The sequence below is a fragment of the Lissotriton helveticus genome, chromosome 3_1 (genome assembly GCF_964261635.1).
Source record: "Lissotriton helveticus chromosome 3_1, aLisHel1.1, whole genome shotgun sequence".
Taxonomy (NCBI): Eukaryota; Metazoa; Chordata; class Amphibia; order Caudata; family Salamandridae; genus Lissotriton; species Lissotriton helveticus.
Window position 1 is genome coordinate 1,649,333,994 of NC_136061.1, and position 26,936 is coordinate 1,649,360,929.

The following is a 26,936-nucleotide window of genomic DNA, read 5'->3' on the forward strand; positions in this document are numbered from 1 at the left end:
TCTCTACAATGCTCTCCCTACCTCTTCCACTCCATCTATCACTCCCTTTGCTTCCATCTCCTTCACTGTTTCCGTTCACTCTCTCTGCTTCCAATGTCTCGCTCGTTTAATACATCGGTTTTGCCTCTCCCCCTATTTCACCATTCTCTACTTCTCCCTCGCACTTGCTCTGTATTAGCCTCATCTGTATTTTCTCTCTACTTCTCATAACTTTCTATTTTTATCCCACCGGCTCTACCTGCCTCGCTACTTTGTTTACTTGACCTGTCATTCTGTGCTTCACCTTTCTATTTGTGCTCTCTCATTATGACTCTCCTATCTTATTTTTTCTCTAGACCCTGCCCCTCGGGTTGGCACCTTTTTTACCAGCCTACATTTAAAACTGCATGCCAGGCTTCTAAAAACAAGCATTGGCATAGCCGATAGGTCTTGCCTTTGGGACCGTATACGTTTTTAGCCATGCAACAGTTGATGTTATTGCACCATGGATATTGTGCTGCATAACTAAATACTTATAAGGTCCCAAAAGCGAGACCTATTGGCTATGCCAATGCTTGTTTTATGTGTTACTCAAAGGGTCACAAGTAATGTGCTGAAAAGCCACACAATCATAATAGCGACGTAGAAATGCCACTGCTATGCAGACTTAAAACTTGGCAGCTATCCATTTGGCTACTGCTGTGCCCGCTTCAGCACCTCCCAAATTCTCAAACGTTAACTCGAACCCCATAACTATGGCGCATTTTGAAAGAAAGCACGCGTTGTATGTGGGACCGTCCTTGGAGCCAGAGAGCCGTCTTCTATTGTCTGCTCCTTGGTATCCTGGACAGGTACATGATGTGCTGTTTTGGTGTTTCTTCTAAAGCAGAGGCGATGTTTGCACAAACCCTACGGTACCAGCGGCAGCAGCAGCAGAAAACACAACCTCAACTGTGAATAAATAATTGTTTCCGGAGCAATAATGCGGAGACTTCCGGTTCAAGAATTGAATACTCTCTTCCGGAGCGAGAGGCGTGTTTTCTTCTATTTTTGTGCAACAGCAGTGGCGGTTTCCTTGGTTATGGGCGGGCCATCATAGTCCGAGCATGTTACTGTTCAACCAATCGCAGGGTGCTGGAAGGCATGGCTTCAAACACCCCGCCCCTTTCAGTTCAGCCCCAATATCCAAGTCAATCAGTTTAAAATCAGTTGCTTAGATACGGAAACAAAGTACGCTCGCTCGGATGTTTAAAGATCTTCCATCGGGAGGTAAGGCCTAGTTTGTAGGTCGCTTGATCCATGGGGGGTCATGTAGGTTCTCTACCTGGCCGCCATTCCACGACTGTAATCACACCTTTCTACTGGGGTCTCAAGACTGTTGCATGTCGCCCAAAAGACGCAGCATTTTTTTTAGCTTCAGGCATCCTTCTAATCAAAAATCTTAGATGAAAACCCCCCAAACTACAGCTCCCAGAATACAGTGATGTGTTAATTGAACAATCGGGGCTGGAGATTCTTCTTATCTCTATGGCCGTTTATATTCTGAGACTGCGAGAAGCTTCAGAGCCTATCTTTGTTCTCAGACTTCTCTGTTATATTAGACTCCCGCAACTGGAAATATGGAAAAAGTGTAGGAATTAAACATCCTTTGGTGGACGTTCTGGCAATATGGAAACTTCATAGTTGTTTTTTTTAAAACACAAATAACGCGAAATCACATGTTTTCAGTGAATTCCCCAGAGGTATCACAGCAAAGGCTGTCTTAAAATCACACTAAGCATAAACATAAAACTTAACAACCATCCGTGTCCTATTTCCAAACCCTAAACAGTGTTGGCCTCTTTAGAGTTTACATAACTAGGCTTCATTAAACGTAATGAACAACACAGTATATAACTCATATGAAACAAGCATTGGCAATGCCAGTGGGCCTGGCTCTTTGTATGGTAATGTGAAGTATTACAAGTAGATAGTGTGGAAATGAATATGCATTTGTGTAGAAGCAAAGAACCATATAATGTTTTTGTGGGGGTTAAAAGGTCGCGCAACAGTTGCACTGTTGAGCCAAACCTACAAATCCATCTAGGTTACTGACTGCCCTTCTACCAGCTGTGCTTCTGCCAGAGAAAGGACCATAAATTATCATGTTATCTAAAAAATGTAATAGCATGTGTGTGTCCTTGAAAGTTTAACCTCAGGCAGCTGGACAAATCAAATGATCACAGCTGTGTGGAGAACAAGCTGCATTGCCAAACCACATCATGCAAGTGATAAAGGACTCAATTTATATCAAAAAGTGCAAAAGTACTTTATTCAATACAGTTTCACATTATATACTCATTCGTAAGACACATCTGATTACCAAAAGGAACTTAAAAAAAAAATGAACCCAAGCATACTCCCAATCATATATCATTAACAACTTTTGGTTAGAGGAGTCACATTTTAGATCCTCTCGTTCCTGCTTTCGCCAGCTAAAGATGTTGCACATTTATTTATTAAAGGCTCCTCTTTTGCCAGTTATTTTCCTGCTATGAAGTGCAATGTCTTAGCTTCAGCACTCTTGTTTAAGCCCTCATCAGGATGTTAGATATTATGACTGGCGGAATCACATTTCATAGGTGTATCACAGATGTATCTTCTCTGATGCATTATTGAGGGAGTTCATATATCAACTGGTACAGGGATGTGTAGCAATGGTCTTTGCTTGTTGTCAGGTTAAATCTAAGCGCTCATTCACATCTAATGTGTACATATACGCCTTCCTGGCCAGCTATTGCCCAGACGCTCCCTCCTTAATGGTCCATTTAATCTTCATTTTTAAAAAAAATACTTTTATTTTGGATTTCATGACAGATAACTGTAGAGTACTGATGGGTTCTCCCATTAAACAAAAGAGCATGGCTTTTAGGACCACAACACATTAAGCACTCGCATTTTCAGACAATCGGAGCAGTGGAGGAGACATGAATACGGTCACATCTGGTACAAAAAAAAGAATCCACACAGGTCATAAAACATACTTAAAAATAAGGCCCTGCAACAATATCAATAGCTTCCGACTGTCCATAGTTGTCCATCCATGCCCCCCATATTTTATAGAAATTGCGTCTGCATCCCTTACTGTGATAAGTCTTTTTCGGTGCCACAAACAGATCCAAACCCCTCATCTATTCAGCCAGTGTTGGCATCTCTGGTACCTCCCATCGCTTAGCTAGGTCTCGTTTGGCAACTATCAACCCTAAATCACCCAACAAGAGTTTTGTCCGTGTAACATCAAAATCGTATTCCCACAAGAGCATACTTAGGGTATTCGGTATCTGCACCTCCAGGATTGCTCTAAGTTCTGAGAGCACTCGGCGGCAATATGTCTGTATGGGTAAACATGACCATATAGTGTGGCTGAAGTCTCCTCTTCCCCCAGCCAGTGAGGCTCCTCTGCAGATTTGATGCAATTGGACCCGTCATCATAAATCCTTTGTACAATTTTGAATTGGATAAGATGCAGGGGTGCTCTAATTGCCACTTCTCTCAAACATCAGTGCCACCTCCCAGTCAAGATCTTCAAATGTTCCAACATCAGCTTCCCTAGTAGCTTTCAATTTTTGGAGTGTATTGGGCATACTATTGTTAATGGTTTTATTAGTGTATGCCACTGCTTTTTCTTTCAGCTCCTCCAGTAAAAGCTTTCCCTTTTAGGGAGCAAATTCTGGGAGCTCTGGGGAGATATTTTTAGCTTTCCATGCATGTGAAAATTTGTTTGTATTGATAGTATTAGTGATCGTGGATTTGGAATTCCCTCTGGAGGGAGGACAAGGGCAATAGGACTCCCCTTCTAAAAAGTCGCTAACTTTAGAAATACCTATTCGATCCCAGTGTATAAAGACTTTCAATTTGACTATTTCTGTCAAGTATTTGCCCAACTGTAGTAGAGTTTCCAGGGTGATTTGTTTGTTTCCAACCTATGTATACCATGCCTCTAAAGTTATTTGGGTAGCTGGTGGAGGCCACATCTTCCCCTACCGCCATAGAGGTAATGTTGATATGGGCCTGTTTAAAACTGGGTAATTTCTAGGGTATAGGTGGGAGGGTCTCTGTCTACAAACCCCAGTCATTAATAGCTATTAAGGTGGGATGCCCAATAATAAACCCGGAGGTCTGGGAAACCTCTACCCCCATTGTAGGGGTTGCTTTGTAGTTTGTGAAGAGCTATCCAAGGGTGGCCATAATTTGAGAGTAGTTTTCCAAGTTCACCCTTAATTCAAGAGAAATTATTGTCAGGGAGCTCATAGTAAGGGGTTTGTGGGACATATAAAGATTTAGAGAGGGAAATCATCTTAATGCTGCTTTTCATAGGAGTGTTAGAGTAAGCCGCTTCCAGCGTTTGACAAATACTTGAAAGTTAGTTAAGATTGTCCTAACATTTTAGGCAACACATCGCTCAGGGTCCAGCGTGACATAGATCCCCAGGTAATGGAATCCCTCTCTAGTTACTTTAAGTTGTTGGGTGCGGTCTGTAGGGTCAAAGTACCAAGATTGGAGAACCCTCCATGTGGAACCCCTTGACTTCAGGGTGAGCTCGGATCAGGCTTGCTTGTGGTTCCAAGGTCAGGGCGAAGAGGAACAAGGAAAGAGTAGACCCCTGACTGGTTCCCCTCTTAATAGGGAACTCAGGAGACAGCCCACCATTGACCCTCACGGCAGCTGTCGTCCTAGGATAGAGTAGGTTTACCCACTCTCTGAATCGGGGTCCGAATCCCAGTCTCAGTAGGTTCCAAGTCATGAAGGGCCAGTGGATTGCATCAAAGGCATTCTCAGTGTCAAGTGATATAAAAAGATGAGGGTCTTGTTTGTTTTGAACCTTTGCCATTCAGCTATGGAGTCTGCATAGGTTCCCCCTGGTGAAGCGATTCAGCATGAAGCCCGATTGGTCAATGTATATCAATGGAGTGGAGTGATCACTGTTAAGAGTCTGGTGGCCAGGATGGTAGTTAGAACGTTGGTTTCTATGCTGAGCAAGACAATCAGGCGATAAGCGCCATAGGAAGTGAGGGGGTTGGGGGTTCCAAGCGTTCTGCATAACCACTATTGTGGCTCTGCGCAGATCAGGTGGAAGGGCGCCGTCTTTGCGTGCTCTGTGGCCTCCGCTTTTAACAGTCTGTGTTCTAGTTTACCTACTTCTCAGATAGTTTTTCTTTTATTGAACGCAATGATGTTTTGGACCCTGCCACGCATGACAGCTTTATATGCCTCCCATAGTGTGGCAGCTGAGTCAGTTGAGTCCTTATTGTCTAGAAGGTAGTGTTCTGATTCGTTGCGAGCTTCTCGTAATGTGGAGGCGTCTCTTAGTTCCCAAGCGTTCAGCCTCCACACACTGTGAGTTTCACAGTGTTTTTGCCCAAACGTTACTCAGAGCAGGTAATGGTCGTAGAGGTCTCTTGCTAAATATTCGGCTTTGCGTATCGTACCCACTTCACTCACGGGCGTCAAAATAAAGTCGAGCCTGGAGTAGGCTCTGTGGGAACCGGAGTAATAAGAGTAGGTTTGGTCTTGGGGATGATGTCATCTCCATAAGTCAGTAAGTTCCAGAGTGCTTTTGAATTGAGCTAGGGGTGTTAGTCTTCCTGGGGTAGAATTCTCTCCAGATCTATCTAGGTCTGGGGCCATCACATTGTTGAAGTCTCCCCCTAGAATGTGCAGGAGGATTTGACTTCAAGGATGATGCTAATGAGTTTGTCTAAGATTGGCATTGGGGGTGGGGGGCTTAGGCACTGATTAAGGTGACATTGAGTCTTCCCCGAAGTCCCTGTACTGCAGCATACGTCCCTAGGGGATCCACCCAGGATTTCTGTACATGGAAGAGGGAGATTTCTGGATTTAAATTGCTACCCCATGGGATCTCGACCCAAAGCCAGCCTGTTCCAATGTGACGTATGCCCCTCGGGCCAAGAAGTGACAGAGTATACCTTTAAGATGGGTGTCTTGTAATAGGACTACATCATGTTTTAGACATTTAAGATAGGCAGCCTCTAGCCCTCTTTTAATCTGGCTACCAATCTTATGTACATTCTAGATGAGGACAGATGGCTGCTGAGGGTTCTGATCAGTAGGGCTCATCATGGCTGGATTTCACCACCTGTCTCCCCCGCCCCCTCTGCTTGTGTTATTCCTTTTGTGTACTAATTGCACTCTGATTGGCAGGTTAAAAACAAAAATAATACTTTGAAACAAACATTTTCAACTATTTGCCCACAATCCTCCCCCCCCCAACCCACCCCCTTTTCCACGTCTGTGTTCCTCAGCAACTGGCAAGTGGAACACATTGTAGGCCCAACCTGGGGATCTGTCACCATCTCCATAACAACTAGTTCAGATAAGGATCAAATCGCCCCAAGATAATTGACATGAGGGATAAAAAACAGAAAATTAGGAAAGAGTAGGGGGCCAGCGAAGAGGGAAAATAAAGAGGATGGAGAACAGGGAAAGGGGAAAGGAAAGGTGAAAGTATAAAAGAGCGAGAACACTGTGCAGTCCAATAATGATCCTGTCCAGGGTGGACTACTCGGGGTGAGAGTGGGGTCTTGTTGTCAGGTTACTCCAACTTTCTTGGCTATTCAGTAGGTCTGGGCGGTAAATTCCATTCCGCTCGTGGAATTTGGGTAATTTCGCGTTCCGCGGAGAATGCGGAATTGCCCAAAAATCCGCGACTTCGTGGAATTTTTTGCTTGTTCACACTATTATAATGTGTGTTTGTGAGATATTTCTCCCCGAACACGCAAAGAGCGGTCGCGAACAGGAAAAAAGCATCGTAAACTGGCGGAACAAGCAATTCCGCATGTTCGCTGAACTTTTGCGTGCTCGTGAAGATTTTTTACCGTTTCGTGGAGTTTTGCGTAGTGCGACTACGCAAATTCGGCCCACCCCTACTATTCAGTTGCCACTTCCAGTATTTGATGCATCAAACTTGGATCTTGAGTTTGCGTAGGTTGGTTCATATTTAGCGAATCCTGTTCAAGTGCTGTAATTTCTATTGCCAAAGGATGAGTGCTCTCCACCTCAGCAGAAGAGTTCAATCCACTCAGTCTTGATCATGGGGTCCAGTGAGAGTGAGTTATTACAAGGAGGCTGGGGTTTTTGATGTTTAGCTCCCTCTGTATCGGATGACAAGTGTTCACCCCTCCTCTTTGCTCCTTTCATGTATGGGGTCTTCTATCCCAAGGAAGTGGCTTTGCACATCCGCCTCCGCTGTGACCACTGACTGGTCTTTGCCCTAGCACCTGACAGTCAAGTTGTTCAGCCTTCTGTGTGGCCTGTGGGGTTGGGCTAGGTCTGCATCTGCTTCTCTAGCCACATCCAAGCCTCTTTTGGAGAGTGGTAGAAGAACATTTTTCCCTTAAACAGGGCTTTCAGCTTGGCTGGAAATAGGAGCATGTATTGTAGTCGTAGAACGCAGAGTTTAGTTTTCACAGAATCAAACGTGCGACGCTGATGCTCAATTCCTGGATACAATCAGGAAATATAATGATCTTTCATGTTGTATATCGCCTAGTCTGCGACTCTCTCTTAGGATCTCATAGGATTACGTCTCTATCCAGGAAATTGAGGCATTATACGATGATGGGTCACGGGGCAGCACCTACAGGGAGGGGCTTAACTTTCAGTGCTCTATGTGCCTGTTCCACCATGAGTGGTACAAAAGGGGGTGGCGATGGACGGAGCATCTGAACCAATCAAACACTCACACCCAGTCAACAGATCTGGGTTTAATCCATCATCGTTCTTTAGCCCACTCTGCCACCCCAGTTCAGACATGGCCATATGCAAATCAGTCTGACCCTGTGCCTCATGGGAACAGTCCAGCCCGAACTGCCAAGCCATGCCTTCCCTGGACCGCAAACAAGCTTCTGAGGACCGGTTTCTGGCATTTCAGCCGTCTTCAGCCCGGCTTGCTTGAATCCAGTGGCAAAGTGAGCAAGGGACTCACGTCTGAGCATACCCAGCCAACTTATGGCGAACAAAGTGGTACAAAAGGGGGTGGCGATGGACGGAGCATCTGTACCAATCAAACACTCACACCCAGTCAACAGATCTGGGTTTAATCCATCACCCTTCTGGGAATCTGAGAAAGCAGGGATTATTCCTTTGGGCTCGGTTCTCTACATCTTCAATGCGCCATAGAATTTCAGCATCAGTTCTCCGCAGTTCCTCTGCACTCTTTTTGAGGCTTCGGACCATGTCATCCACTTCAGAGAGTGTTATCTCCACCAACGTCCCTCTATCTGAGACATTGCATAGATCCTGACACAAGAAGGACACCTCTGAGCGTACTTTGCCAATTTTACTTACTAGTACCGCCTTGGAGGACTGGATAGCCTGGAGCAAGTCTGCATTATTCGGGACAGGGGCAAGATTTCCTTCCTGTTCAGTCGGTGATCTAACCACTCAGGCATAACGGTCCAGCCTGCCCTGTCATACCATTTTGGGCTTTTTGTCCTTAGCCATGGGTGCAGTTATTTCCACTTTGTTGGCTGACGTGGGAGGGGAGCCACACAGTGTTCAAATATATAGGCAAGTGACCAAGCGAAGAGGAAGAGGAAGAGGGCAGCAGGGCAGCATGCGGAAACTGTCTTTCTCCCAAGGAGGACGAGACACCCCCACTGTTGGTTGAGTGACAGTCACCTCCCCTGGGGCTGGTATAGGTAGGCACTCACTTCTTGCCATCTCGTAGATCGAGTTAAGCCCACATTTGATGCAATCCCTTCAGGACTCGGGGATTCCTGGGTTTCCTCGGAGACAGGTCCGGTGATACCTGCAGTGTCCCCCAGGCATCAAGTCATTCATATCGGGTGAGAATGGACCGCTCTCAGCATACGTAGGTTGCCATCTTTCTCCCCCAGGCCGACAGGCTGTCCCGCAGGCAGCAGCTGCAGATATCTATGTTCATGCAGCTCAAACCGCTGGGAAGACACCAGGCAAAAGGTCAGGCAGCTACATCTAGAGCATGAGAATAGGTGCAGATAGTGTCTCGAAGGGACGTATACTAGCCTGATTTATATCAGATAGCCGGAGCGCACTGCAAACGCGTATAGTCAGCCCTGTTGTTGGCCACGCCCCCTCTTATTATTTAGTCTTTAGTCAGCAGTCTGACTCTAACTTGTGTTCTGCCAACATAATAATAACAGGGGAAATCATATTTCATAGGTGTTGAACAGATGTATTTCCCTTTCTCGGTTGCATTATAATAGGGAGTTCATATCATATTATCTGGTACTGAGATGCGTATCATTGGTTTTCTCTTTTTGTCAGGTTAAATCTAACTGCCCAATTTGTATACACACTCCTTCACAGGGCAGCTATTGCTTAGACACTTTTTAATAGTCCAAAGTTTGCTCTTCCATTATCAGCCTGGCTCTAACTTGAGTTCCTCCATTATTATAACTGAAAAGTAGTGTTGCATGGCTGTTCGAGAAAAATAGCGAGATTGTAGGTTGTCATAAACAAAACCTTTGCTGGGTTTTACTCATCATTATAGTTCACTTCAGCTTGCCCCTGGAAAATGGTACATTTGTGAATGCAAATTTAAAACATTAACGCATGAATAAAGGGATATACTAGACTGTTCAATTACATTATCTGGATTCAAGCTAGGGATCTTGTAAGTGGACCCGGTAAACACTCCCTGTAGTGATGGCTTGTTGTCTGTATTCTACAGCACTTTCCAGGATGAGTTGGCGTGGACATTGTTAAATATGTCTGAGGCTGGAAAAACATGGGCATCCTACTCCCAGCACTTCTAAAGCTATTCTAGTCATCAGGCTCAAAAGGGACTCTGACCCCCAGGATCATTCCTCCTCCCACCCCCTTTTAATGTTCATCTTAGACTGTAAAATTCTAATTCAAATCCTGGCTACACAGCTTATACTGGTCTTGCTGTATTGGGTGAATCCAGATGAGGGTTGGTTCATACATGGTAGGAGTCCTAAACATACGTTATTTATGTTCTGGACAGGATAAATGAACATTCCCTGTGGCAGGAGCTTCATCAACATGGCTAAAGCATTAGATATGCCTCATTGGGATGCTCTTTTTTAGTTTTTCGAACAATGGATTTTGGGTGAAAGGTTGATAGTCTGAATCAAGTTGCTATACGCTTTTTCTAAAGTACTTGTCAGAACAGATGGGGGTTATCTCATATCAAAAAGCAGTAGGAAGAGGCAACCAATACTGTTGCTTTTTGCCCTGGTGATGGAGTGACTAGCGAGTTGTATCAATTAGGTGAGGCCTGCTCTGGAGGTAATTTCAAGGAGAACTTGTGTAGGCCATTTCATTATATGCAGGCTGTGCTGTTCTCTATTTATGTGAAATTAACGTAAACCTAAAGTTGATCTAGATTATTTAAAGACTATTGATTAGGCAATTTCATTATATGTAGTCGGTGCTGTTCTCTATTTATATGACATTAATGTAAACCTAATGTTGATTATATATTTAAATCTACAGGGGTTAGGAGAAGGCAGTCGCAGCAAATATCAAAAGGGTCATGACCACTGCCCATGCATCTGTGGTCTTTTGGAATTATTTGCAATTGTCCACGATAGGTAGGAAAGTGTTTCCTAAAAGGGAACTTACCCTTATTTTTTGTCTTATTTCACCCCTATCCCTGTGTCACATAAACCTCAATTGTTCTCAGACTTCACCACCTTGTTCTTTGACCTTTACTGAGAACCGATGAGGATTTCACTTCACAAGCCATACCCAGCGTTGGACGTGTATGGATTCAGGGCACCCAACCTCAAGGCTTATTATTTTGTGGCACTGCTTTAGTGTATGACACAATTACTGCCACCTAGGGGGCTCTGGTAAAGGGAGGCTCATGAGAACGTCCCTTAACAGGACCTCAATTGCAGTCCTTATTTGACAACAGTAAACCAGCCCACAAGTGTTTCACCTGTGCTGCCCCTTTGCTATCTTCTCAGATTCAGAGCCTTTGAGTAACAGTGAGATACAGGTTTAGTACTATTGGACTTCACCGAATTCAGACCCACATCTGAGTGGCAGGTCAACGGTTTACTTGTGCATCCCTAACAATGCTCTTGTTAGGGATGCACAAGTAAAAAATTGACCTGCCACCCAGATGTGAGTCTGAATTCCGTGAAGTCCAATAGCACGAAACCTTTTCGTTCAATTGACATGGGAGATGAAGAGCACAATACCAGAGACTGATGATGTGTTGTAAGCAATACTGAGTTAAGGTGATTCTGAGAGACGTGTCAAATCTATATCAGGATTTTAGAGGTTCTTTTAAAAGTGGGCTGTGGCTTGAGAATGAGATGGGAATCTAACTGTAAAAGACAATTTGCAGATCTAGGTTGTAGGACTACATTTTGTGCCAAAGCTCTTGAGAAATGCAAAGTTTAAACTACATAGGTTTAACTATATATACAGAACACATTTAGGAACTTAGTCCCTAACAAGGGACGACGAGGTTAAAAAGCACCTAAAGAATTCAAAGTTTTGCTTTTGGAATACAAGAGGAATCCCGGGGGAAGATGACATGAAAAGGGACTTAAATGAACTAATGGTGAACTACATCATATGCCTTCAAGAGACCTGGAGATTGGCGAAGGAGCCCTTTCCACATTACTTGGAATTGCTGCTCCAGTTCTGCCATCTCTTGGAGGAGGCTGCCCCAAGCAGTGGTGTGTCAATACAAATAAAACTCGATTGGGCAGTTAATGCTTCAAACAGCTGGGCAGCCAATGGCGACGCCATATTTGTCAAAATTGCTGCTCCTAAGAGTCTGCCCTCTAGGTACACATGGCAAATGCTGATTGTTGGGAATATATATCTACAGCCATCACAGCTACGGATCCCGATAGAGAAAATAGAGCACATTAAATCAGAACATCAGTGATGTGGTGATGTTAATACTTACTTACTCTGCCCCAGTGCCTGAAGTCTGGAAAAACACAGAAAATGCATACTGGGATATCACTGAAATGACCCCACAATCACAGAAAAAAGAGGCTTTTGGTGAATATTTAGCAAACACATTGGAAGCACCGGGGCTGCGATGCCTAAATGGTAGGTCCAAAGAACCTGCAGCCTTCACATACATCCCCCCTTTCAGATTAGCAATGCTAGACTACACATTGGTCTCCATTGAACACCTACATAGCATCTATGACTTCCACATAATCCCGAAAATCTCAAGTGATCATGCAACGCTGTCATACAAGATTAGTACCACTCTGCGGCTATGGCATAAGATCCAGTTGATATGCAAGCAAAGCGGCACATCACCCTTCACCGTATCACTTGGAAGTGGGAAGAGCGCCACAGAAGCAAAAAGGAAAGAACAAGCAATATAAACAAATTGGAACAGTAATTTTAAAGAAAAAGCAACCCAATTGAGGACTGGCCCAATCTAATAACTTCCTTACAACACATAACAGAGGGAAGCAATGAATTGGAAAGAGCTCTCTGAGTAGATTTACAACCTACCTGGGATTGGGATTCTGGAAAATAAGGGAACTAGCCAAATTAAGCCTTACAAAGTTATAGTGACAGGGAAACCTAACATCTTAACAGCTGAAAGAAAAAAAAATAAAGCTTTGAGGTGAGCTCACACAAGCAAAAGTGGGCAAATAAGAGAATGAAGGGTGTTCTAAACCGGGCCAAACTCCACTGTGGCCTTAAATGTAAAGACCCAAGGAAATTCTGGGGCCTCATAAATAAGCTCTTCCGATGTTAAAATACCATCAACTTGTAATATCTTGTCAAAACAATGATCTGAATACATACAAGGACTATACTATCAGGAAGAATCACCTCCTGCAGCATGGCCTATCCTGGGGTAGATAAAGAGTGCAAACACAAAGATAGAAGCACCAAGTGAGTTAGGGGACCGAATTTACATCAATAATACCCACTTGAGTCAACTATTAAGCCGCAAGTCAACAGTAATAGAAGCTCCTGCATCCAAGGAGGTGGAAGCTGCCCCCATAAAGGCAATGGAACACTCAGTCAGCTGGAAGGCCACAAGCAGATACACCAATAAGACAGCAGGTTGAACATGATCAATCTGTAGCTTCAAATTGGCTTAACCAAATAAGGGTAGGCAAGAAGGTAAGAGTGGAAGGCGCTCATAGTCCTAAAGGCCTACCAGCAGTACTTCTTAAATGTCATCCCACATTATGGACGCAAATTCTAAATACAGTTTTTGTGGACTGATTCTGCTCTAGCATGGTTCCTGCTAGCTGATAAGTGTCTATTCTAGTCCCAAAACTTAAGAAGGAAAGCTAGCACTTGGTGGGTAAGAATTGAATGATAGCACTACTAGATGTCCAATGGGAGTGCTACGCCAGACTCATAAACGAGGAGTTGGAAGCTTGGCCCACAGAGAAACCGCTATTCCCATAAACCCAATCCGTTTTGCGGAGAAATTGCAACATTGAGAACAATCTGCCAACCCTGTCTTGACTAATGGATGACGTTTCACATCCCAAGTCACTGCCTCTCTATGCGGATTTTATAGACTTAAAATGCTTTTGATAATGTTCCATGAGGCAACCTATGGGCAAAGTTAAGAAGTTGTGGAATTCCCCCCACTTCTACTGAGAGCAATTGAGTCACTTATTAGTGAGACATGGGTGAAGATCAAGAGCGTATCAAACTGGAGATCTTCTGAAAAGATAACTACAACTAAAGTTTTAAAACAAGGCTGTGTTTTAGGCCCACTGCTTTTTAATCTATGTATGGCAGAAGTGGAAAGCAATTCGGATAATCCTAGGATCTGCCCTTAAAACTGGCTGGTCAAAAAATCTGAATCCTCCACTACGCTAATGCTTTGGTCCTGTTAGATTGCCTTCAGAGGTCCTTTAACGTCTCGGCCCGCTAGTGCTAGTGGCTATCATTATCAATCCAAGCAAAAGAAAAAAGATGATTTTTGGAAGAAAGCTGATCAAACAGGGTGCATGGCATAATGAAGGTGTAACAAGAATGAAGATCTTCAAATACCTAGGTGTGCACCTAGACCTAGATGAAAGTGGGGCAAAGGGACAAAAGAAGCAGCCGTGAAGATGCTGGCTAAACATCTGATGTGAACATTAAATCACTTAAAAAATAGCTTGGTTTGTGAAAAAAATACCACAGCATTACAGTTGATCGTGGGATGCAAAGTGATGCCCACAATTTCATACAGTGCAATCATTTTTAAAGACCAACTATTTGGCTGGTTGGACAGACAGAAAATGTGTACGCTACTGCCGCTTATTTGCCCTTCTGTATTGCACCAGACAAGCTCAAATCAGACTCCAGATCAATCTGACCAAACACGATCTGGTGCTACTTGCAAGATATGTATCATATTGCTTAAAATTTAAATCAGTTAACACTAGCATTAAGAAAACAACTCCTTTGGAAGAAAAGTGAGGAGCCAAACTCAGTGTGTGGGTCCTTCCTAATCGAATCCATTAGAATATTGAAGGCGAAAGACCTTCTCAAAGCAACTCTTCCTAGCAAAGTGATAACAAAATTGCTAATGAAGACCGCGAATACTCTATCATTTGACCAAGTTTTGAGGGGGAAACATCATTTAACACGAAGGCATTACCACTACTAACGTTTACCACGTGACACTTACCACGCAGGGTGCCTTCCACGCAGGGTGCCTTCCACGACGTCTTTACCACGGGCTGGGGGGGAGACGTGGTATTCCTTCAAGTAGTTCTGCGTGGGCTTGGGGGGCAGGGGGGGGGCTCGGAGGGGGGCTGGAGGGGGTCTCCCCCCCCAAAAAATAACAAGCAGGTTATTTAAAAAAAAAAAAGAACATAAATTTAAAAGAAAAAGGAAAGAGCCTCCCCCAAAGACGTGCCGTGTACGTCAAAAAAGCAGTCCTTTTTTTATTTTGGTATACGTGTTTTGACGCTTGTTTCAATGGAGGATGGAAGTAAGGGCTCGTAGAGAAAGACGTGCAGGTAAGACGTTTCTAGGCGTAGTAAAATCCTACGTTGTAAATACCAGCGTGGTAAAGCCACTTGCGATGTAAAATTCGCGTGGTAAAGCCATGCGTGGTAATTGAAATCATGGTATAATCATATATTCGTTTTGAGGGACCTAAAGACCAAGTTTCACGGTATCTGGGGGTAGACTTATATTTCCCGGGTGTTCTGCCTACCTACCTGAGTCTCCCTCTCCATAATCTGGCTAAGTATAAACTTATGAGACTCTTTTTCGGTCTGATCCCGTTAAGATGTTATTGGTATGAACCCATGAATGGAATTTATGAAAGTAGAGGATCCCCAAAATGCAGCAAATGCAGATACACAACAAGAAAAGCCTTTACAAGCAGAAGCGAATCCAGACAACTTCATTTGACAGAACCTGTTTGGACCTTTAAAGCCTCTTTCAACTATCATGATAACGCACCCAGCACTTTAGGGGGTTCATTTAACTTTTAGAACGATCAAAGCTCCAACATTAGGGTTTCACCAATCTTTATGTTGTTGGACTTGCATCTCATCATGGATGCCAGTGGTGGTCTTAAATCATAAGGGCAAATGTGCAATTTAACTTTTCATCATGGATGCCAGCGAGGGTCTTAATTAACTAGAGAATCGTACAATTAATTAATAATTACATTAAGTACTATGAAAGCATTGCATGACCGTTTGAGTCATACATGATATCCCATGTAATTATTTTTTATTGATCAAACATAAATAAAATACCTTTCAATTGAAATTTGTATGTTGCCTATCCAACATAATTAAAAACAACAGGTACATGTGAGATATTAATATACTCAAATGCAGGCATGAAGGATAAAACAGAAAAGCAAGGGTTGTTCATCCCAGAAATTACCTTAATGACATCCTTACAAAACAAAAATATTTGGCAGCCTTCTCGATTCTACGAATTTGTGCTGTAAACGTTACACTCTTCAGTAGACGTCTGATGCAGATGTTATCAAATTGCTTACTTTTGTGTGGGCTGAGATCCGGCTTAATCGTAATTGCAAATGATGCTTTCACTTGAAAACACCTAAATTGTTCAGAGGTTCCATGCCAAACATGTTCTCAAGTATTGTGTTCAAGCTGTGAATGTTATCATTTAGTGTGATTTTGTAGAAGTGACTGATGAGCAAAATGTAACATGGACATCACATGGGTTAGTTGACCACCTTGCATGGAGTCAAATTCAAGACAAATACTATCACCAAATCTGGACAAATTGTCAAATTTCAGGGCAAATGGTGAAATTTAAGGACAGAAATTATGGAGAAATGGTCTAGCCAACATACACTGTAGGCAAATGTTGTTTTTGTGGTGAATCACTATTATCTAGGTAATAACGGAAGACATTTTTTGATTACTAGTTTATAGAATAGGTGGATACGAACTCTCCCCTTTAAAACATAGAAAGTATTGTTAAACAATTTTGGAGGCATAGAGATCTAACATCTAAGAAAGTATCCTGCAGGTGCCCGTAGAAATCAATGATGAAGAACCACTTGAAATTTACAGCGTTACGGTCTGGAAGCTTTTTTTCTAAATCTTTATCATTTTTATCATATAACAAGGAGAGAAAACTGATGTGACACAAACCATAATGCAAATGCAAAAACAACAGTTGATGAACAGAATGCAGAACAATGTCATACATTCACCCCAGTACAGAGATCTGGGCCTAAATCCATCGTTTTTTTGCTCACCATGCCATTCCAGTTTGAACCCAGCCATATGCAAATCAGTCGTGAACAGCCCAGCCCGAACTGCCAAGCCAGGTCCTCCCTGGACTGGAAACGAGCATCCTAGGACTGGTTTCGGGCTTTCAGCCCTCATCAGCCAGGATAGCTTGATTCCAGTGGCATGGATAGCACGGGACTCACGTCTGAGCATACCCTTCCCACTCGGGGTGACAAATGCAAAAACAACAGTTGATGGAAAGAATGCATAACAATGTCATACATTCACCCCAGTACAGAGATCTGGGCCTGAATCCATCGTTTATTTGCTCACCATGGCATTCCAGATTGAACCCAGCCATATGCAAATCAGTCTTTACCCTGTGCCCCATGGGAACAGTCCAGCCCGAACTGCCAAGCCAGGTCCTCCCTGGATTGGAAACAAGCATCCTAGACCGGTTTCGGGCTTTCAGCCCTCACCAGCCAGGATAGCTAGATTCCAGTGGCATGGAGAGCACGGGACTCACGTCTGAGCATACCCGTCCCACTCAGGGTTACAAATGAAAAAACAACAGTTTCTGGACAGAATGCAGAACAGAGATCTGGGCCTAAATCCATTATTTTTTGCTCACCATGCCATTCCAGTTTGAACCCAGCCATATGCGAATCAGTATTGACCCTGTGCCCCATGGGAACAGTCCAGCCCGAACTGCCAAGCCAGGTCCTCCCTGGACTGTAAACAAGCATCCTAGGACCGGTTTCGGGCTTTCAGGCGTCATCAGCCAAGATAGCTTGATTCCAGTGGCATGGAGAGCACGGGACACACGTCTGAGCATACCCGTCCCACTCGGGGGGACCAATGCCCCCCCGAGTGGGACGGGTATGCTCAGACGTGTGTCCCGTGCTCTCCATGCCACTGGAATCAAGCTATCTTTGCTGAGCCCTGTTTTCAGATAACTGGGCGTCAGACTGCCTGTACTAAGATGTATTTCTGAAAATACGAAAATATGCTGTTTTATTCTTCACATGAAGTTCCTTTCCATTAATATGAAATCGTCAAAATAGGATTAATTTTGTGGGGCAGCTTCTCATACTGTATGTAACTTGGACTGCGAAGGAGGCTAGGCAGAGATGTGGCTTTAATAAAAGCTGGTCCTATTAATACATTTCAAATGGTTTATTGTTCAATAGTGCAATGTAATTTCCCCTAAATGTAGGATAAAGGGGGTCGTTATATTTCGTGTGGTCCCCAGAGTAGGCTGTTTTATATAACACTATTTATGCAATATCAATTGCTTTATGTCTGAATAGTTCGGCTCTATGGTGCCACTTCACAGCTTGCTGAGAGTGATTTTTACACTCCCCTGAATCTATCAAATGTGTCTTTTGTGGGGGGTGGCCAGACATTTTGCTTGTTTCTTCGAAAGCAGACTCCATGACAGTCTGTTTATTTGATTTAGGCTTAGACCTTTCTTACCTTTTAAACTGAGCTATTTAATTCTGTACTGAGGATATTTTTGATTGACAGGACTTTTACCTGCTTTTATGAAGGCAGACTCTGACTGTCTGCCATTTAACCTTATACTTAGACTTTTTCTCTTGAATTATTAATTATATTGATGCTGATCTAACTGCCTAACTATCTTTTACCTTCTGTAAAGATTCCAATATTTTGGATAAACCCAAACAGTTTTGACCTTTGATATTGTCTTGTCAAGGTGTCTATATTTGCCTTGGGCCCTTATCCCGTTGTAGTCCATCAGCCTCAATCCTGCGTATCAGCCTTTTAAAATGTATTGTTGCAAAGTTCCTTCAACGCTATGTCACTATGTTATGACCGTCTCATCAACTATTATTACATTTTTTTAAAATACTGCACTGCCTACTGTTTATATTTTTATATATCTCTGCTATGATAGGTTCCCCTTCACGCCACAAAAACGTACAGTGCAGCAATTTAATGATGACTCGTGTTATTGGAGCTTTGAAAGGCAAACAAGTTTATGGTGGCCATTGGTTAACAGTAAAATGTATATAAACGCAATTATACCAGACATAAGGGAACACCAGTTGTACATTTAATGATAGGCGCGCTCAAAAGGACACATCATTTTAACTAATTTTGTTTTAACATAGCAACTACTTCCAGCTATGTTTGCTGTAGATGCAGTATTTATAACACAATCCAGATTAACCCCTCCCATGGTGGTGACGAACCCCAGCCGTCACGCCCCGCGTTGGGCGTGTGCTGATGACGGCTGGGGTTCATCACGGCCCCGCCATGTTCGTTTGTTTACAGCACAATGGGGAAATCGCGGCCGCAGCGAAAGGGTTAACTGAAGGATGAAAGGCTGCGTTGTCACCATCCAAATTTGTACCTGTGACCTGCAGGTTACCTGCAGATTACAACGGTGAATAATTAAGCCACTTAAAAAGTCAGTCAGCAGTGGCTGACCAAGTTACTCATAATTATAATAACTGAAGGCTGCTGCATCAGTATCTGCTAGGAAGAGATAACCCTTTTAATTTGTTCTGGAGAAAGTGTTTTCAGGCCTCCCCCTGAAAAGCCTGTGTCCTCACCATTCCTCTCAAGGAATTAGGCTGTGACGATGCAAGAGTGAAGAGAAATGGCAGAGGAGCTTCCAAAAAGCTTGGAAAACCTCACTGCAGAGTCCTCATGCAATGAGGAAGTCGCTGCTCCTCCACAAAAACAGAATTATGTCCCCCTTAGGGGGTACTGGTCTCGTCATCAAGCTGGTACGGAGTAATGTTTAAAGCGCATCAGCCATCTTGGGTCGCGTGTTGCTGTCTCTCATGTGATGTTTTTTTCAATAAAGGTTTTACTGCCGCCAATTTCCAGGTCTCTGGAACTACTGCTAAAGAAATGGCAGTGTTTAATAAGTAGTTGATCACAGGATTCACAATCTCGATTAGCCTTCTAAAGATAACAGGCAGGGATGGTCTAAAGGAGAGCCAGATTTACAAAGGATAGCATGTTCTGATCGCTGCAAGGAAATAGGGCTAAGGTAGACTTAGAAGGCAAACGAGATTGTTGAGGGCCTTGAGAACTGTCTACCACTACACTGTTATTATCAAAGCCTTTTTGAATCATATCAATTTTAGCTCAAATAATTACACATAGAGACTCAGTGACTCAGAATCCATTTACTGATTGATACTGAACACTTGTAGAGTACATCAATACCATGAAATGGGTCTGTAGGCTCAAAGTTGTTTTTCTGGGTTTAAGCATTGCTATCTTTGTAAAAGAAAAAGAGCAACAGTGCCTTTATTTAAAACCCAGATGGATACAGCTAAGTCAATTTGGGCCCACCCGTTCAGCAGCTCACATCCTGGATTTGGATTTTGCAAACTTTCTGTCACTGTTTCTGGGGGTCCTAGAGGCACTGGCATAGCAGGACCTTCTGTTAGTCCCTTTAAATATTTCATTATATCCTTGGCTTCCTTCTATTAGACAAAGGGACTCTAACAATTCCCACATTCATAAGTGAGGAAAAATAACTTGCTGCACTTTTTCGCACAGTTGTCGTTTTCTCCTCTCACGGGAGAGTTATCCAAAGACCTATAACTATTTAATCATTGGATAAAAGAAGCTATAGATTATATTGCTCCATTAATTACCCTGGCACGTAGTGCTCAGACATTTCTGCCCCTTGGTTTACGATTTCATTAGCTAATCTAAAGCTAACATTTTGAACGAACATGGAGGTCTTTCTATAAACCTGAAGATTTAATTGGATATAAAATAGTTCTTTAAAGATATCACAAATCATTAAGGAATGCCAAAAAGATCTTTTACACTTCACAAGTCGAAACAGCAACTAATGGCCCTAAGAAGATTTTTAAAATTGCATAGACGTTCCTGCAACCTAAAGCCTCTGAAAGAGATATTCTTCCATCTCTGTCTCTATGTATAATTATTTTGAGCTAAAATTGATATGATTCAAAAGGGCTTTGATAATAACAGTGTAGTGGTGGACAGTTCTCAAGGCCCTCCACAATCTCGTTTGCCTTCTAAGTCTACCTTAGCCCTATTTCCTTGCAGCGATCAGAACATGCTATCCTTTGTAAATCTGGCTCTCCTTTGGACCATTCCCTGCCTGTTATCTTTAAAAGGCCAATCGAGATTGTGAATCTTCTGATCAACTACTTATTAAACACTTTCATTTATTTTGTCAAACTTCTTTTTATTAGAAATTCTTTGCAAGGTACAACATTCATAGCACCATCTTATTTGTCACACATAAATGACTATGAATGATAGCAGAACTTGACGGCATAAAGAGTCATGAACGTCATGGGAAACAAACCCCAGCCCACCCCAAGTGGAGTGCTCATTTAGAGGGAACAGCTTCTAAAAGAATTGGGCGCAGGGCTCTTCATTTAAAATGGCAAAGAATGCTATGAGTTTCCCATCAAGATGTGAAGCAGCTGTACTTTAGGGCCGTCTATATCGATTGGAGGAGCACTTAACCAAAAAAAGAAACAACCAACCCTTCCCTCCCTCCCCCTCCCCGTACAAGGTGGCGGCCTAAAAGAAAGAAGAAAAATAGAAAGGTGCAAGCTACAGATTATTTGGTGGGTCGCACTTTACAACTGGAAAAGATGGAGCGCCCTAACAGAGGCGGGGCAGACAGCGGACGGGAGACCTCGAGAGAGGAAGGTGACCAGGGAACCCCAAGTGAATTCAAAGTTTTTAAAGTCGTCCCTAAAAATTTCCGACATCCGCTCCATACTGAGAAGCCTCCATAATCTGGAGTACCAGAGGGAGAGAGCGGGAGCTTCTCTCTTTTTCCACGCCGCCGCTAGCGTGATCTTAGCAGCCCCAATACATAGCCACATGATTTTTTTATCCGCCCGTGTCTGATGTTCTAACGAGGGGTCCCGAAGTCCCAACAGTACCTCAGCCATGTTAGTTGGTATAGGATAGCCCAGCATGTCTTTGATATGAGCAAGGAGCTCTTCCTAGAACGGCCTGATGTGAGGACAGTCCCACCATATATGCTGGAAATCTCCCAGAAGACCACAGCCCCTCCAGCACCTATCGGAGGACCCAGGAAAGATTCTGCGAAGTTTGTTAGAATACAGGTACCAATCCATCATAGTTTGAAGGTTTGCCTCCCTGAGGTCGGCAGAGTGATTAAACTTTGTGATATCGGACCACAAGTGGGACCACTTGTCATCCGCGATATCTCGTTGAAGAATATCCTCCCACATTGACATGTAACGAGGGTGCGGCGCTTATGTGGTAGTAAGGAGAAACCTGTATATAAATGAGATCGCGGCTTTCATGGATTTTGCTTAACGAGAAAGGATTCGAATTTTGTCAAGGGTCGTGTAGCCCTTTCCCGTACTTGCTGGGCCAGGGCCCAGTGCAAGAGCGGGTGGTAATGGTATCTCTCCGAGTCCTGTAGATTGTACTCCCTTTTGCAGCTTTCAAAGGAGAGAGGATCATAGTTGTGGAAGAGATGTGTTAAGGCCAGACAGCCCTCCTCCCGCCATGCATCGAATGGTCCTGACTGTAGTCCCGGAGGGAATGCCGTGTTAAAATGTAAGGGTGTAAAGGGGGAGGGAAAGGAGGTCCATCTCTCTTCGCCCGACACCGAGTCCCATACCGTGAGTGTTGTACGTGTAGGAGTGCTTATATAAGTATTTTTTTAGGCCGAGCACATTTGGGGCGCCATATTAAGTCCCATATAGTGCGGCCGGTCACACTACGGTCCATGTGTAGCCATTGCTTATCGGATTCATATTTCGTCCATTCCACAAGCACTCGCAGTTGAGCGGCCTCATAGTATAAATGAATATCGGGGAGGCCCACCCCACCCTCCTCTCTAGAATGGCGGAGTATCGCAATAAAGAAGCGCGCTCGTCTCCCTTGCCAGACATAGTTCAAGATCATAGTCTTAACTTGCTTGAAGAAGTCCTTCTCCATTTCGATGGGCAAGGCCTGAAAGAGGTAGAGAAGTTTTGGAAGGAGGGTCATTTTTATAGCATGGATGCGACCTAACCATGAGAGGAAAAGGGGTTTCCATTTATTGAGTTCTGATTGGAGCCGCCCCAGTATAGGAGGGAATTTGGTAGCGTAAAGACCCCCTACTTTGAGCATAATCTGGACACCTAGATATTGAATGGAAGAATTAGTCCACTGGAGGGGTGTGAGAGGCTGAAGTTCATGCATTGCCGCTGGCGAGAGCGTAAGGTTAAGGATAAAGGATTTCCCTAGGTTGACTTTAAAGCCTGCCACTGTCTCGAATTTAGCTAGTTCTTCTTGCAAAGGCGGGAGAGATGTAGCCGGATCGGCTAGGGCTAGTAATACATTGTCAGCAAACAGAGAAATTTAGTGTTGTTCTCCCGTGAAGGGAATCCCCCGAATTGCAGGGTTTGCTCTGATTGCCGCGGCCAGGGGTTCAATGCTAAGGGCAAAAAGGAGGGGCGAGAGGGGGCATCCCTGCCTGGTACCCCTAGAGTGGAGAAAGGGGGTTGACTGCGAGCCGTTGACCACCAGTCAAGAACGAAGGTGGAGGTAGTTGGCCCGGACCACAGTGAGAAACTTGGGAGCGACGCCAAAAGCAGACAGGGCACGGAACAGGAACCCCCAGTCCACCCGGTCGAAAGCCTTCTCTGCATCCAGCCCTACAAGGACCGCGGGGATTCGATATCTATTGGCCTTCTCGACAAGGTGGACAATGCGTCGGGTGTTGTTGTGGGTTTGGCGCCCTTTGATGAAGCCGGATTGGTCTGAATGAATACGGTCGGGCATGAGGTCATTTAAGCGCTGGGCTGAGATGGATGAGTACAGCTTTGCGTCAAGATTAAGGAGAGCTATAGGCCTATAGGAGGCACAAGTGTCGGGATCCTTTCCCGGTTTAGGAATCACAGTGAGAACTGCTTCCGAGAGGGAATCAGGAGTGGCACCCTCCTCCGCCATCCTATTGAAGAGCCTCGTAAGGTGGGGGATAATGTCTGGAGCAAAGGTCTTATAAAATAGGTCCGTAAACCCATCTGGGCCCAGAGCTTTGTGCGGCTTGAGAGCCTTAATCACCACAGTGACGTCTTTGCAGGTAATGGGTGCCGTAAGGAGTTCGTTCCATTCTAGGGAGACCTGTGGAAGCTGTAGGGATTGTAAGTAGGCACACTGGGCTTTGGGATCTAAGGTGTCGCCTGGGTTCGAGGCCTTATAAAAGGCCCCAAAGAGTTCCGCCCTCATCTCATCGCTATGGGAAAGATCACCCCTTGGGCCCCGTATACCCCCAACAAATTCCCGCACAGTTTTATCCTTGAGTTGCCGAGCCAGATGCTTGCCAATCGTGTTGCCCTGGGCGTAAGACAATTGGCATAGTTTCAGTAGGGTAAGTTCCGCTTGATTGTTATAGATAGCATGCAGTTTACCCTTCAGTGCCGTGAGATTGCGAAGGGTCTGCCTATTGGGGTTTAGCTTGTGGGTTTGTTCCACGGAGGTCAATTCTGATTCCAGCGCCTCCCTTTTCCTGGCACGTTGCCGATTCAATGCGGAATTGAGGGAGATGCACTTCCCCCGGAAGACTGATTTAAAAGCATCCCAGGTGGTAAATTCCGACGTATCGTCAGGATTATTAATATCAGAGAATTCGGCGATGGCCTCCCTTAGTTTAGTACAGGAGTCCTTATCCCGGGCCAGAGCAGACGGGAAGTACCACCTGGGAGATGTAGAAGTGTTGACCCTCCAAGATAGAGAGATCGCTAGAAGGCTGTGATCGGAGACAGAGAGGGGGAATATCTTAGCTTCCTGAAGATTGCCTAGAAGTGATTGGCTAATGAAAATGTAATCTAAGCGGGAGTATGTTCGATGCACATGGGAATAGAATGTGAAATAACGGGAAGTGGGGTAAAGGGTACGCCAGGAATTTAGAAGGCCCATGTCATGAATGCGTTTTTGCGTGTCTGGTGAGAAGGAGCTAGTGCCCGCGTGCTGTAAATGGGTGCTGTCCAGGTCCTTACACCAAGTTAGATTGAAATCCCCCATGAGGATCAGTTGCCCTTCAGTAAAGTCCAGTAGTTTCCCCAGAAAAGTGTGCAGGTAAGCCGTCTGGCCCATGTTGGGAGCATACATCGCTACGAAGGTGTTGAGTTTCCCTCGCAGCCGGCCCTTTACCATGACCCAACGCCTGTCCCTATTGTGTTCTACATCCATGGGCTGAAATTTGGTGGAGGAATGGAACAGCAAGGCAACCCCCCTGTGTTTCGTCAGAGCAGAAGACCTGTGTTGGAAAACGAGGCAGCATCTGTGAGGCCTGCACAAATAACATGACACATTTGTCCTTCACTGGGATCCAAACACCCTAGGGCAGCGCCTGACTCTCAGAGGGTAGGGTTGCAGAGCAGTCTGAGGCTTACTCAAGGGAGGTGGTGTGGGTTAGTAATTGCCATTTGCAGGTGCGCAAAAATAACACTCAATAATTGACTGTCCAGTCTGTACTTTGCTTTATAAAAGTAAGAATACATTTATTACATACACACACCACTCAATACTATACATTAATTTACAAATATACATAAGCTGATGGAATTACTTTGTGACATTGCGTAACATCTACACCCCTACCGCAGGAGTGTGGGGTCTAGTACCACCACTCCCATGTATGCACATCATCTTGCCCCCAATGCAGTGAATTGGTCTTAACCTGGAGAGAGGGCCCTGCGCACCGGCACCATCCCAGTGGCGACCCCCCCTCCCCCCCAATTACCTCAACAAGCATTAAACAGGCTACACCTGCCTTGGTGACACATGACCCTGACTGAGCATCTCCTACTGACCATACAGGATGCACCTCTACATCTTAAGGGCTAATAGTCTGGGGTCTTACTCTAAGCGCAGCAGCAAGAATACATGTTTACGCACACTTTACAATGACAGTACTCAGCACATTTGGATATCATTAAAAATGCATTGCAATTACAGCCCCTAAAGGCATCACAGATGATCACAGGATTAAGTTGTAGATACTGCCAGACACCCTAGCCAGAGTGTCTAGCCACTTAGCTTATGACATCACCTTACACCAATACTTCACATCAGGCCCTCTGAAAGAAATAACCATTAATAACTGCATTTCAGTGCAATTACACCTCTTTACCTCCAGGGGGGATGCCCTTCTGCAGACATCCCCAACTCAGCCCTTCACTCCTTGATGCAGTTATCAAAACACCCTCAGCTGAAGAACAAAAATGTCCAGCCCCGAAGGTGTTAACTGCAAGTTGAGCCCTGGAGGGGTTGATTCCTTTGAATCCCCAAGACACTTGGGGTGGGACTTTGCTCTTCGTGCTGTTGGGAGACTGTGCTTCTCCATCAGCTCCCCAGCACCTTTATACATGTAGGATGGTGACCCCGTGATTCTGGGGCCACCACAAGCCGTGAAAACGCTGTGCTGCCCTTGCAGACCGGTCCTGGCCTGCAAGGCATTATGGGTGTTGCTGCATATTAGATGAGCGGCTCTCCCGCTGCTCCGGGGAGAGCTTTGCCGCTTTCTGGGACCTCGGTGGGGGGCCCGGTCCCACCCGGACCCGCAGGTGAGCACAGACGGCTCGGGGAGCCCACCCCTGGCCGCTCCTCCTCTGTTCTGGGGCCCGGTCCCACCCTGGCCCCTCGCTCTGCTGCAGGTTTTCCCTGGGGGGGCTCCGGTCCCACCCGGGACCCCCGCTGTCCTCCTTGGTTGGAGGGCAGCCTGGGGAGCCCACCCCCAGCTGCCCCTGCCGGCTCCCGCGTGGCCAGCACTCTTCCGTGCCCTTCTGGTCTGCCCGCTCCAGCCCTCAGACTCAAGGACTCCCGCAGTCCCCTCGGGACCTCAGGGGAGTGCAGCGGCACTCCCCCGGTCTCCTCCTCTTTGCTGGGGCCCGGGGATGGGGTCCCGGGACCCTCCTCCCGTCATCTTTGCAGGCGGGGGCGCGACGGCGCCTCCCGCCCCGTCTCCTCACACGGGGCCCGGAGTTTGGTTCCCGGGCCCTTCCTCCCGCACCTCTTCACGGGCAACGCGACGGCGCACCCCGGCGCAGGTTTCAGCAGGGGCCAGGGTGGGCTCCTAGCACCCCGTGGGGGCAGCTTCATGGGGTGTGCGCGACAGCGCATCCCGGCTTTACTTCTTTCGGGGGGCAGCCCCGGGGACCTGACCCACCCCGGGGGCATCTCTGAGACGGGCGGCGGAGCCCCACGCGCTTCGTCGTCGGTCTTCTTAGGGGTCAAATGTCGCCTACCTTCCAGGGGCCATATCTC

General features: G+C 45.2%; 1 protein-coding gene across 2 annotated transcripts in view; it reads left to right on the forward strand.

The window, feature by feature from the left end:
- Nucleotides 1-1,083: 1,083 nt before the first annotated feature.
- FAIM (Fas apoptotic inhibitory molecule) overlaps nucleotides 1,084-26,936 on the forward strand; it is a 109,601-nt gene continuing 83,748 nt past the window's right edge. Inside the window, exon 1 of one of the 2 annotated variants that reach the window (XM_078682411.1) lies at nucleotides 1,084-1,248. The gene's annotated coding sequence lies outside the window, so the exon portion shown is untranslated. Of the gene's footprint in view, nucleotides 1,249-10,487; nucleotides 10,578-26,936 lie in introns of those variants that run through there. The other variant, XM_078682412.1, reaches the window with a different exon arrangement.